The following is a 12,616-nucleotide window of genomic DNA, read 5'->3' on the forward strand; positions in this document are numbered from 1 at the left end:
GGGGGGGGGTTATTATGGACATTGGGGAGGGTATGTGCTATGATGAGTGCGGTGAAGTGTGTAAACCTGGCGATTCACAGACCTGTACCCCTGGGGAAAAAAAATATATGTTTATAAAAAATAAAATTAAAAAAAAAAACATTAAATAATGATTTTTTTAAAAATCAATAAAAGTTTATAGGATGGAAGAAGATAATAAGCAAATGAGACTCTACTTGTTTGATCACATCTGGAATGCCTTGGTCTTGTTCAGAGCATCATTTTTTAAGTTCATGTTTTTCAAAGTGTAGTAGTTATACTTTGAATTCATGTATTTACCAGAGAGGAGAGAAATCTTGGGATGGTAGTCATTTGGAATTATTTGAGGCAGAAGACTTTGCTGTGGTTATTCTTGGGACAGAATGAGACCGTAGGGAGGAGTTACAGGAGGACTCCATGAAAGAGATCTCCTAGCACGGGGAGCTATGCAGGAGATAATAGGGTGCCGGAAGAATGAGGCCTTCCTGTGCCTCGCCTTCTGCAGGAATGAACGGGCCCTGCACTGAAGGTGAGGCAGGCAGTGATTTCCTCCAAAGTCCCCTATGAGAAGTATCCGCTAGAGTTTCAAATATGATGTTAAGATTTCTAAAATACATTTACCAAACTTTATAATTAAAATTTAAGAGCAATTAAAAAGGTTTTAAGATTAAATGTCACTGGGGATTATTAAACAACTGAATTCTTAAAAAAAAAACAACTTTGTAACATAATGTGATACATCAGTTATATCTCAATTAAAAAAAAAAAAGAAACAAACTTTGGGGCGTCTGGGTGGCTCCATTGGTTGAGCGACTGCCTTCTGCTCAGGTCATGATCTGGCGGTCCTGGGATAGAGCCCCACGTTGGGCTTCCTGCTCTGTGGGGACTCTGCTTCTCCCTCTCCCTCTGCATCCCTACTCCCCCCCCACCATGCTCTCTCTCAAATCAAAAAAATCTTTAAAATCTTTGCAGAATAATTCATATGCATTTGTCTTTCCTGACACTCTGCAGCGATCATAGTATTGTCCTTCACTTCAGGTCTTTGGTACAACTGCCTCTTTCCCTTTCCTGATGTCTGCCCGCTGTCCTCACTTGGCTTGTTCTATCCGATTGGTTCCTAGAAGTTAATTGCCAGCCCTTCATGTTAAGCCAAATAAATCCTATTTAGAAGTGATCATATGTAAGTGTGTGCAATCTTTTTTGCACCAAACAAGCAGTTTTACCTTCACTGGGGAGCATAGTATAAGTGAAAGTTAATATCACTACCCAAATGTCATAGGACCCAATCCCGTGGCGGGAGGTCATAGTCAAAGAAACACTGACCAGCTGCCAACGGTGTACCCAAACAGAATTTCGACTTCCCTTATATCTCTGGAAGGACATCCAGCTCCTCCTCTGCACCAGCCCTCCCCCCACTTTCCCTGCCAGTGGACCTGCTCTGGGCTGTAGTGTTCTTTTGCCTCCCCTCACCCCCACCGCCAGCCCTTTATTAGACACATCAGCTTCTTGGCTTTAATTTCTTTAAGTGTGTGGTGTATGTGTTTTACTTCTTTGAGTCAAGAGGAAACTCAGGAGCTGACAGAGAAGGCAAGAAAGAACCTTCTTGCTGTCTCTTCAGTGACTCAGAGGGCCTGGGAACAAGCCCTTCATAGAGGGAAAGGGAGTGACTGGAAACACATAGGCTAATCGATCTTGTCACCTGTGTGTGGGCAAGAGGACAGATGTGCAAGGGGTAGTCGGTGGGCAAAGTGGACGAAAGTGTTCATGTGGAGAATAGCAAAATAGGCTAGGAAGAACGCAGGCTGAACACCGTGGCAGATGGGCTCAGGCTTAGGTGTTGGGGGCTGCTGGAGACATGACGGGAGGCACATTAGATACAAGTGTAACTAAATACTTCCCAAGAATTAAAGTGCAGCTCTCTCCCTGTATTTCATAATCCTCTGTTATTTTGGAGTATGCTGAGAATCCGAAGCATTTCCAAGCGTGCTTTAAAGTTACAGACATTAAACGCTCTTTGACCAAAATCATTCTTTTCAAATCTCTGCACAGCTTGATTTCAAATTGTTGCTTCCTCTTGCAGGCATGATCCTGTAAAGTCAGGATTAGGACGTAACAGTCTGGTTTCCTGGACAGAGCTGGAATTCCCAGCCCTACATGTGATATTTCTCTCTCTGCATGTTGGTGCTAAAGGCTCTGAAGGTCAGATGAAACCGCTCCTGAGAGGGGGTGTGGGGTTGAAGGGAGTTTATCTTTTTGTTACATTTTTCTTCTTTTACTACCCCAGATGGACCATTGCCACATTGTAATCCAGAACACTTATAGAGGTTTTTAGAGGCAAGAAGGCCAAGATAGTAGTTTGTCATTGGGGCTAATGAAAAGATTAAAAATGAATGTTTTTAAAAAAGAAGTTTAAGAAATTCTGTGAGTAGTACATACAGGTCTACACATTTTTAAAATTTCTGCTTAATTGGCAGGTCTTCTAACATTCTGTACTTTTTTAAAAATTTTTATTTATTTTTTACATTTCTTTTCAGTGTTCCAGAATTCATTTATGCACCACATCCAGTGCTCCATGCAATACGTGCCCTCCATAATACCCACCACCAGGCTCACCCAACCTCCCACCCCCCTCCCCTCCAAAACCCTCAGTTTATTTCTCAGAGTCCACAGTCTCTCATTGTTCATCTCCCCCTCCAGTTTCCCCCAACTCACTTCTGTCCATCTCATGTCCTCCATGTTACTCCTTACGCTCCACACATAAGTGAAACAGTGATAATTGACTCTCTCTGCTTGACTTATTTCACTTAGCATAATCTCTTCCAGTCCTGTCCATGTTGATACAAAACTTGGGTATTCATCCTTTCTGATGGAGGCATAATACTCCATAGTATATACGGACCATATCTTCCTTATCCATTCGTCCGTTGAAGGGCATCTTGGTTCTTTCCACAGTTTGGCGACTATGGCCATTGCTGCTATGAACATTAGGGTACAGATGGCCCTTCTTTTCACTACATCTGTATCTTTGGGGTAAATACCAAGAGTGCAATTGCAGGGTCATAGGGAAGCTCTATTTTTAATTTCTTAAGGAATCTCCACACTGTTTTCCAAAGTGGCTGTACCAACTTGCATTCCCACCAACAGTGTAGGACGGTTCCCCTTTCTCCACATCCTCTCCAACACATGTTGTTTACTGTCTTGTTAATTGTGGCCATTCTAACTGATGTGAGGTGCTATCTCAATGTGGTTTTGATTTGAATCTCCGTGATGACTAGTGATGATGAACATTTTTTCATGATGAACATGTCTGTTAGCCATTTGTATGTCTTCATTGGAGAAGCGTCTGTTCATGTCTTCTGCCAATTTTTTGACATGACTATCTGTTTTGTGTGTGTTGAGTTTGAGGAGTTCTTTATAGATCCTGGATATCAACCCTTTGTCTATACTGTCATTTGCAAATATCTTCTCCCATTCTGTGGGTTGCCTCTTTGTTTTGTTGACTGTTTCCTTTGCTGTGCAGAAGCTTTCGATCTTGATAAAGTCCCAAAAGTTCATTTTTGCTTTTGTTTCCTTTGCCTTTGGAGACATACCTTGAAAGAAGTTGCTGTGGCTGATGTTGAAGAAGTTACTGCCTATGTTCTCCTCTAGAATTCTGGTGGATTCCTGCCTCATGTTGAGGGCTTTTATTCTCTTACACCATACACAAAGATAAACTCAAAAGGTACTTTTTGTTTTTATAAATCATATTCCTTGTGGAGCCCACTCTTCACACATTTAAATAATTTACTTATTTTAGGGAACTGTCATTGATCAGCCATTACCAAGTAGAGTCTTTAGCAGATTATGAGATCATTTGAATTTTAAATTACGCTCCACACATAAGTGAAACCGTGATAATTGACTCTCTCTGCTTGACTTATTTCACTTAGCATAATCTCTTCCAGTCCTGTCCATGTTGATACAAAAGTTGGGTATTCATCCTTTCTGATGGAGGCATAATACTCCATAGTATATACGGACTTAAGCCATTGCTATTGGAAATTAAAAATCAAAATAGATGTTTCCAGGAATTTCAGATTAATAGTTTGCAGATTAATATGTTTATTTTAAGGATTTGTTACTATTTATTAAGGAAAAGACTTCAGTAGTTATTAGGTATTTATACAAAATTCAGGATCTTCTTCCAAAACTGGAAATTTTCAAATAAAGAAAAGGAAGGTCAAACTTTGAAGTAATTGATTTTAAAAGTGGCTGGTTATATAAATTGTCAGAATTTCAAAATTAGTTTTTAAAGATTATGGATACTGTTTTGTTCTGAGGACTAGTGAAGCAGTATTTGGCTTTTTTCTTTTTCTTTCTTCTTTTTTTCAATGACTTCTAGAGTGAAATAATGGATAAGAAATCAGATTAGTCATGGCTCCCGCCAGGAAGTCCCCAAGGCCAGCCTAAGTCCCAATAGGGTGCCTCCTCTTAGTCCCCATAGTACCCTGGACTTCTCTTTCCCACAAGCATATTATATGGTAATGGCCAGTTGTATTTGTCTTTCTCCCTCTACCTGTATCCCCATGCTCCTTGGAACTTTCTTTAGAAATTGCATTTATTTATTTATTTTTAATTTGATTTAAATTCCAGTTAGTTCACATACCGTGAAATACTAGTTTCAGGTGTATAATATAGTGATTCAGCACCTCCATACAACACTCAGTGCCCATCACAACAAATGGCCTCCTTAATTCCCACCACCTATTTCACCCATTCCCCCTCCCACCTCCCTTCTGATAACCATCAGTTTGTTCTCTATAGTCAAGTGTCTGTTGATTGATTTGTCTCTCTCTCTCTCTCTTTTTCCCCCCCTGAGCTCATTTGTCTTGTTTCTTAAATTCAACATATGAGGGAAATCATACAGTATTTGTCTTTCTGTGACTGACTTATTTCATTTATCATAATACTCTCTAGTGCCATCTATGTCATTGCCAGTGGCAATATATCATTCTTTTTATGGCCAAGTAATATTCCATTGTAAGTGTCCATCAATTGAAGAATGGATAAAGAAGACGTGTTGTGGGGCACCTGGGTGGCTCAGTGGGTTAAAGCCTCTGCCTTCTGCTCAGGTCATGATCTCAGGGTCCTGGGATGGAGCCCCGTGTTGGGCTCTCTGCTTAGTGGGGAGCCTGCTTGCCCTGTTTCTCTGCCTGCCTCTCTGCCTACTTGTGATCGCTGTCTGTCAAATAAATAAATAAAATCTTTAAAAAAAAAAAGAAGACGTGTGTGTATGTGTGTATACATACAATATATATATATTATATATAATCTGTAATATATTTATACACACTATATATAATATATACACACAACATATATGTGCAATATATGCATTTAGACCATTTCCTTTTTCCTTTTTGAAATTGTAAGACTTAATCTTTTAGAGAAATTTGAAGTTCATTCAGCTATTGATAGGTCGAATTCAGTCTGTCCAATAATATTTAAAAAATTAGAAAAATTTTGTTGAAAACTTAAGTTGGAGAAATTGTTTGCAGTTATGGCATATTAATAAGTAGAACATAAATGTGACAAGAATGTCAGACCTTAGTGTTAAGGACCTCATTATTTCAACTTATTTTAGTTTTAAAAATTCTCCTTAGTTTTCATCTTCTAAACTTAAATCTTAGCAGCTATGAATCATGATGATGAATAACTGGCACTTTTTTAATTACTTTCTCTGAGCGCAGAATAGAAATGTTTTATTCACATTTATCTGAAATCAACATGAACTTCCAAACCCCTCTTAGCCAATAGCAGTATTTTAATAATCTGCCAATAGGCTAATGATAAAAATCTCTGGTGACACATTGTTTTGTATTTCCAGCAGTATCAAATCAGAACACACTTTGCAAAATTGAAAATATAACTTCAAAAAAGACGATTTTTCAAGAAGTGACTTTCAGCAAAACCGTAAACCATGGGACGTTCAACATAGTATCCATCTAGATTTGATGAACTTCAACTAAAAATGAATCTGAATTCTGTTTGAATTCCTTTTCTGCCCCACTTTGATGGAAGGAATTTTGCTTAGCATTGAAACAAAAGTGGTTGAATTCTAACAATGAATTATAATTAGCTTTTAGGGGAGGGTATATGGTGGTGGGTGACTTGAGAGGGATACTTTGGCTCTGTTTGGAAAGAGAATGATTAGAGGAAATCAGAGTGTTCAAAAGTATTGCTTCAAACAAAAAGAGCTTTCTTGTATTTTTAATACCTGTCCTACTCCATGAACATACTGCTGGATTCTTTAATCTGAAATTCAACCACTGATATAGAAATAAGGTTTAAAAAAAACAAAACAAAAAAACCTTCCTGAACAATGGCTCAGGATCCTGGGTTTGTCCAGCTCACCTGGATTTTTTTTTTTTAAGATTTTATTCATTTGTTTGAGAAAGAGCAAAAGTGATCACAGAGGGAGAGAGACCACAGAGAGAAAGGGAGAAGCGGACTCACCACTGAGCAGGGAGCCTGATTTGAAGCTCAATCCCAGGACCCTGAGATCATGACCTGAGCTGATGGCAGACGCTTAACCGACTGAGCCACCCAGGCGCCCCTCATCTGGATTTTTTGACATCCTTGAGATGGCTCTGATTTGTGTGGTCAGTGGAGTAAAATCAGAATTAAGGTAATAGTATTTATTTGTTTTTAAACAATTCCTTGAGAAGGAATACCGAATGCATCGCTGTCTAAGAAAATGAGCAGCTTTGGCCCCCATTAGCACAGCAGACAGCCACAGTAGAATTCAGGAGCATTCAGGAGGATCACTGAATTGTGGCAAAATTGAAGCAACAGTAGTCGGTGATTTAGAGATTTAAGCATGAGTTAGCTGAAAGCACATTTATTTAGAATGTTCCACAAAGTCACCATGCCACGTATTACTGTTGTCTGTTTTCTGAGTATGCAAAGAGCCAGACATGGAAGATTTAACTGTATTCTAGAAGTGTATAGTTTATTTATGCATTTATTTTTTCATGTTTAGGTAAAGTGGGAGTACAAGTTTTTGATGATCAAAACAAAGCAAAAAACCACCCATGGACAGTTTCGCTGCAGTCATTCTGACATTACTTGTTCATTCCCTTTTATTGTCATCTATGAACTACAATTGCCCCCACCATGGGGGTCAGGGAACCAATCTTCCTCATAGTCAGAAATCCAGGTAAAACCTTTGACTCCCCACAAACTTAATTATGAATAGTCTACTGTTGACCAGAAGCCTTACAGATAATATCGTTAGTACATATTTTATATTTTATATCTATGCTATGTGTATTCTTACATTAAAGTCTGCTAGGGAATGGAAAATGTTAGGCAGAATATCTTATGAAAGAACAAATACATTTATAATGTACTGCTTTTATTGAAAAAAATGTGTGCATAAGTGGGCCTGTGAAGTTCAAACCTGTGTTGTTTAAGGGTCAATGCTATATGCCACATAAAATTAGAATTTTAGGGATTCTCAATAGAATGAGAGCCCAGCAATCCACCCCCTAGCCTACAAACCCGTCTGGCCCTGTCCTACCCTGTCCTCCTTGACACTTAGCATGGAGGTGCCATTTCTCCTTCTACCTGACTCTTCATTTCAGCTCTGAATCCCAGTCTTCCACATCTCAAGGGCCTTCTTGATCCATTCTCCCTTCTCTGTGGTCTACCTCTCTGTCTCTCTTTCTCTAGGAACTTTCCCTTCAGGGTCTAAACACAGCAAATTTCTTCTTTGTACAAAGTCTCCCTTCAACTCCATGGGCCCCTCATATCATCCACTTGACCTGAGCTTGTCTTTGATTCCCCAACCTCTCGTCCTTTGTCAGCCCAATGCACCTGGTTTACACCCTCACAAAGCCATGGAAATCTCTTCTGTCAAGGTCCCCAGAGACTTCCTTGGCTCTAAATCCTAAGATCATACTTTGTTCCTTCCTTTCAAGCACTGTCTGATCCCATTGACCACTCTTTCACTCCTCAAAGGCTCACTCCCCTTTTGGCTCAGAACTTCTGGTTCCTTCTACCACTCTTGTCTTTTCCTCTCAACTCCATTATGGGTTCCTCTTCTTCCCATTCCTTAAATGTGTGGATCCTTGGTGTTTTGTTCCCTTCCCTTCTCATGTTCAATCTGTCACTGGGTGATATTGTTCAGTTATCCTCTCTGTGCTGATAATTCTCATATCTCCTGTCTTCTGAGCTCTTCAGCTTTGTTCACCACATGAAAGCCCCATGCAGATCTTAAAATCAGGGTGGTCAGAAAGAACCTCTCTTACTCCTTAAGTGAAGGACACATAAACCATCTAGAAGCCGTGGGCCCAACTTCCACAACTTCTCTATTCTTTACCTCCTGAACAGATCAGAGTTCCATTCATTTCACTTCACCTACCTGACTTCACCCTAGAGCAGGTCATGGTTCTTTGTGCCTTGATCATTCCAGGAGCCTGGTTTCCTTTATTCCTAACTCCAGTCTTGATCTTTCTCATCCCTTCCCTATAATACAGTCAGAACAATAGTTGTCAAGTTGTGTATCTGGACTAAAGCTTTTTGGTGATTCCCCACTCCTCTCGGGATAAAGGTCAAGCTCCTTGCATGGCCTAGGGACCCCTCTGCCTACCCCTTTTTCTTCCAGCTTCTCCTTGAGCCCCTGAGCTCTATAACATATTGAACCACTTTCTGTTCCTTTGCACTTGTCTTTCTCCCCACCCAAAGCACGCATAACCCCAACCACGCCCTTCCTGAACTCCTTCCAGGGCACATTCAGACGGCCAAATCCAGCTCATCCTTCTCTGACTCCAGAAACTCTTAACCTTCCACAATGTGATGAAATACTTCCTGTACTTCCTTTGCTGTCCCTCCTTTCATTAGGTGAACAGTTGGTTTACTTCTACAATTTACTGGTGGAAAAAATGTTTGGACGTCTTTAGTAGGTACTGTAGAACCCTTGTTTGCTGTTTCTGAGACTTTGACCAGGGGTAGGGTCTCCTTGATCAATAGTGAGCATTGGAGAAATAGTGTTATCAGGAATCCAGACTGGATAATATACATGTCCAAGAAGAAAAACATTTTTCCACCTTGTAAAAAGCTTTGTCTTTCGGGTAGATGGGTATAAAGGATAGGCCTCATGCATGTTCCACTCAGTGAGTACCTTATTGGAAAAACATCTGAACAAGTTATTCCATCAGATTACCTGCTCTTAGAAAGAAAAGGAATTATCAGGAAACTCACCAGAAATGGCAAGAAATAGCAGAAGACCTGAAGGGTTGAAATTGGGAGTAGAGCCCAGTAGGGTAAGACCAACTCATGCCACCTTAATTTTCTTTAGTAGCTTCTGGTTTCAAGGAACAGAGAACACTGAAAATAGCTTATGTGAGCAGCAAACTTGTTGAAATGACCCAGGGGACTCTCACACACCCAGATCAGAAAGGACAGCAAGGCCTCAGGAAGAGAGAGGTTGACCCCTGCTTTCCCCTCTGCATCTCCCTGCTGGGGGCGCGGATCTCTCTGCTCTCCTGAGTCGCTGCCCTCTGGCGTCTGCTCTCAGCCACTTGGTTTCCACAGAGTGTCAGCTTGGCTTCCAGTGTGCATGACTTCAGCCTGAGCGCTGGACCATCTGACCCTTTCAGCTGTGATACTCAGATTTTCCAAGAACTGACTGAGCGTACCCAGCCTTTGGATATTGAACCCTGAGTCGGAGGCCTGTCTCGGGTCTGGTTACCTGTGGCTTAGGGATGGCAGGACAGACAGTGCTGTGGAAACAGATCCTCTTTCTTCTTTAAAGGAGGTGTGGGTAGGTGGGTCCGGACAGCTCCCTGGCAAGGTGGTGGGACAGCCTAGTTAGTGGCTGTGAATAAAAGCTTCAGAGTCACATCCCCTGGGTTCACCCCTCGTTCTGCCTGCTAACTGCAATATTGCCCAGCCTTTCTTTGTCTCTGTTTCCTCATCTATGCTGTGAGTCCTGCTCTTATACGGATCAGGACAAAAGTCCTGATCTTATACAGATGCTGTGAAGATTCTTCAAGGAATAAACTAAAAGACACGTGGGAAATGCTGAATGAATGTTGGTCAGTTTTATAACACAGAGTTGTGATGGGTGTGAAATAGCTTTGGAAAAGGCCTTTCCTGATGTTGGAAATGGTCCATAGAAGATGACAGAGCCCTGCAGAGGACACTTCCTTCCATAGCTGCCGGGGGAAAGGGAACAGGTGGTACCCTCTGGCATTCAGAGTGATTTATTAGCCAGAGATCGCAATACCTACTGAGAATGGGCGTCTGCATGGTGCCGAAGTGTGCCACCAAGATCCTTGACCGTGGAAGTGGGATGCTGACTGGGCAGATACTCTGATTACCAAGGTGCTGAGGGCTCTGGTTTCTTTTCTTTTTTCTTTTTCTTTTTCTTTTTTTTTAAACTTCCCCTCTTTTCCAACCCTAAAAACTGAAGCTGGAAAACTTAATGTTTTAGGGTTTTTTAAAAAAGATTTTATTCATTTATTTGAGAGATTGAGAGAGAGTTTAACCTTGGGGGGGGAGGGGCAGAGGAAGAAGGAGAAGTAGACTTCCTACTGAGCAGGGAGCCCCACAGGGGCTTGATCCCAAGACCCTGGGATCATAACCTGAGGACCTGAGCAGAAGGCAGATGCTTAACCAACTGAGCGGCCCAGGTGCCCCTGGAAAACTTAATCTTTTTTCGTTGTTCTGCATCTATCTCAGTGAGACAGCTAGGGATGCCTTAGTCCTGTATTTTTGCCTTTACTTAAATAAAGCTGAATGGGCTCACATTGTAAAGTACCATCTACCTTTGCAAGCTCTTATCAGATGTTCATTTGTTGGATGTCCTTAGGAAAGATGTTTGTTTCTGTCTGGATTTTGTATCAGAAATTTTGAAATAGGGGCTTCTTGGTGGCTCATTTGGTTGAGTGTCCGTGTTCAGCTCAGGTCATGATCCCGGGGTCCTGGGATCCAGTCCCACATCGAGCTCCTTGCCCGTGGGGAATCCTGCTTCTCCCTCTCCTTCTGCCTGCTGCTCTGCCTACTCATGCTCTCTCACTCTCAAATAAATAAATAAAATCTTTAAAAAAAGGAAGTTTTGAAATAGTGTAACTTCCTTATAGTACTGCTTTAATGTAAAAGGAAAGAAAATGTAAATGTCATCGCTACATTGATTATTGACCTGAATCGGGTCATTAATTTTTACTTATTTATACATTTGTATTCACCTAACTGAAGAAAATTTTGGAAGACAATATTGTTCCAAAAATTTGATTTGGAGAAAAGATAAGCTTTGGACTAAGTATAAGTGATATGTATATGAAAAAGTATTTTTGTTTTTCCAAAAAAGGAAGGTTTTAAGTTTAAATGCAAAGGCTTATTGTTGTTTGCTTTTGTTTTTACTAACCAAAGTGAACAGTTGACCGTTTTCTATGATCTCTTATCCTGCACTATATTTTCAATATATTTTTCAGAAATTAATCTCTTAAATATACATAAAAAGAATGAAAGTCAGTAATTTCATGGTATTTTATGTCCATATTCCTCCTCTCCTTTTCACTAAATTATTTAACCTACAATATAACTTGGAAATATGTTTTTGAACTTTAAACTTGTAGACATGTAATTAAGTGCTGAGCTTGGATATTGCAAACCCCGAAGCTCTAGCTCAGAAGAGAGAAAAAACACAGTGGGGCAGAGATCCCAGTTCTCTATGGTTTAATTCTTTTCCCCCGTCGGTCCAGAAATTTAAAGTGCGGGTTGTCTCATCATGAAACCAGCAACTCAAATGAGGCAAGAAAAATTGGTTCGGTTTCTGAGCAGCTAATTTGTTGAGGATTTGTTGGAAGACCTGTCCACTGTCTTGCTGCAGCTGCTTTTTCCTATAAGATTTATTGCCAGGGCCTGATACAGAGGATTAAGTGTGAGGTTTCACTTTACTTAGGAAAGCAAAGATTCATTTCTCTGAGATTAAATACTACATCAGACATTTGAACCCAAGTGAAAATCCAGGATTGACTTTTGACTATTTAGCAGATTCTAAAAGGTTTCTGTGGTTAGTTGAAAGGAAATCTGCTTTGGGGGTACCGTCACATCCTCAGGACTAGGAATTTACTTGACCTGAAATTCTCTCCTATAAGGTTCATAGCCTGGGTTGGAGAAGTTTGAGAAAGAGGTGATTCCAAGTTGTTGAGGAAGTAATTCAGCTTTCTGGCAAGAATTAATAGGGTTCCTTCAAGAGGTAGGTGTCTTGAAACAGTTCTATTTAGGGTTAGGGACAAGGGAGGGATTGAGGGAAGATCTAACAGTATCATCGAGCTCATTAAATTCGTTCAGAGATTTTCCTGCTAGAGAATATATCGTAGATCCCTTCTAACCCTCCCTTGGTTAATAGCATTTTCAGATCTAAGCTTTCCTTCAAAAGTCTCTTCCAAAAGCCTAGATGATTGTCCTTTACTATACATTTCTGTAGGAAATAATACTAGTCCTTGGTCACTAAGAGCAATAGTTCACAGTGGATATGGTGGTGTGGATCGTTGTCTGCTCTTGGGAGAACTGTGCCCTCCAGATCAATGAAACTACTTTCAAAATTCCT

General features: G+C 40.5%; 1 protein-coding gene across 4 annotated transcripts in view; it reads left to right on the top strand.

Annotated features, from left to right (window-relative positions):
* Positions 1–12,616, top strand: part of SLC7A2 (solute carrier family 7 member 2) — a 65,860-nt gene that overhangs the window by 29,171 nt on the left and 24,073 nt on the right. Inside the window, exon 1 of one of the 4 annotated variants that reach the window (XM_032844907.1) lies at positions 2,307–2,352. The exons of 2 other annotated variants lie outside the window; for them this stretch is intronic. The gene's annotated coding sequence lies outside the window, so the exon portion shown is untranslated. Of the gene's footprint in view, positions 1–2,306; positions 2,353–12,190; positions 12,263–12,616 lie in introns of those variants that run through there. One more of the 4 variants, XM_032844906.1, reaches the window with a different exon arrangement.

This window comes from Lontra canadensis, unplaced genomic scaffold (genome assembly GCF_010015895.1).
Source record: "Lontra canadensis isolate GAN:19392208 unplaced genomic scaffold, GSC_riverotter_1.0 scaffold159, whole genome shotgun sequence".
Classification (NCBI taxonomy): Eukaryota; Metazoa; Chordata; class Mammalia; order Carnivora; family Mustelidae; genus Lontra; species Lontra canadensis.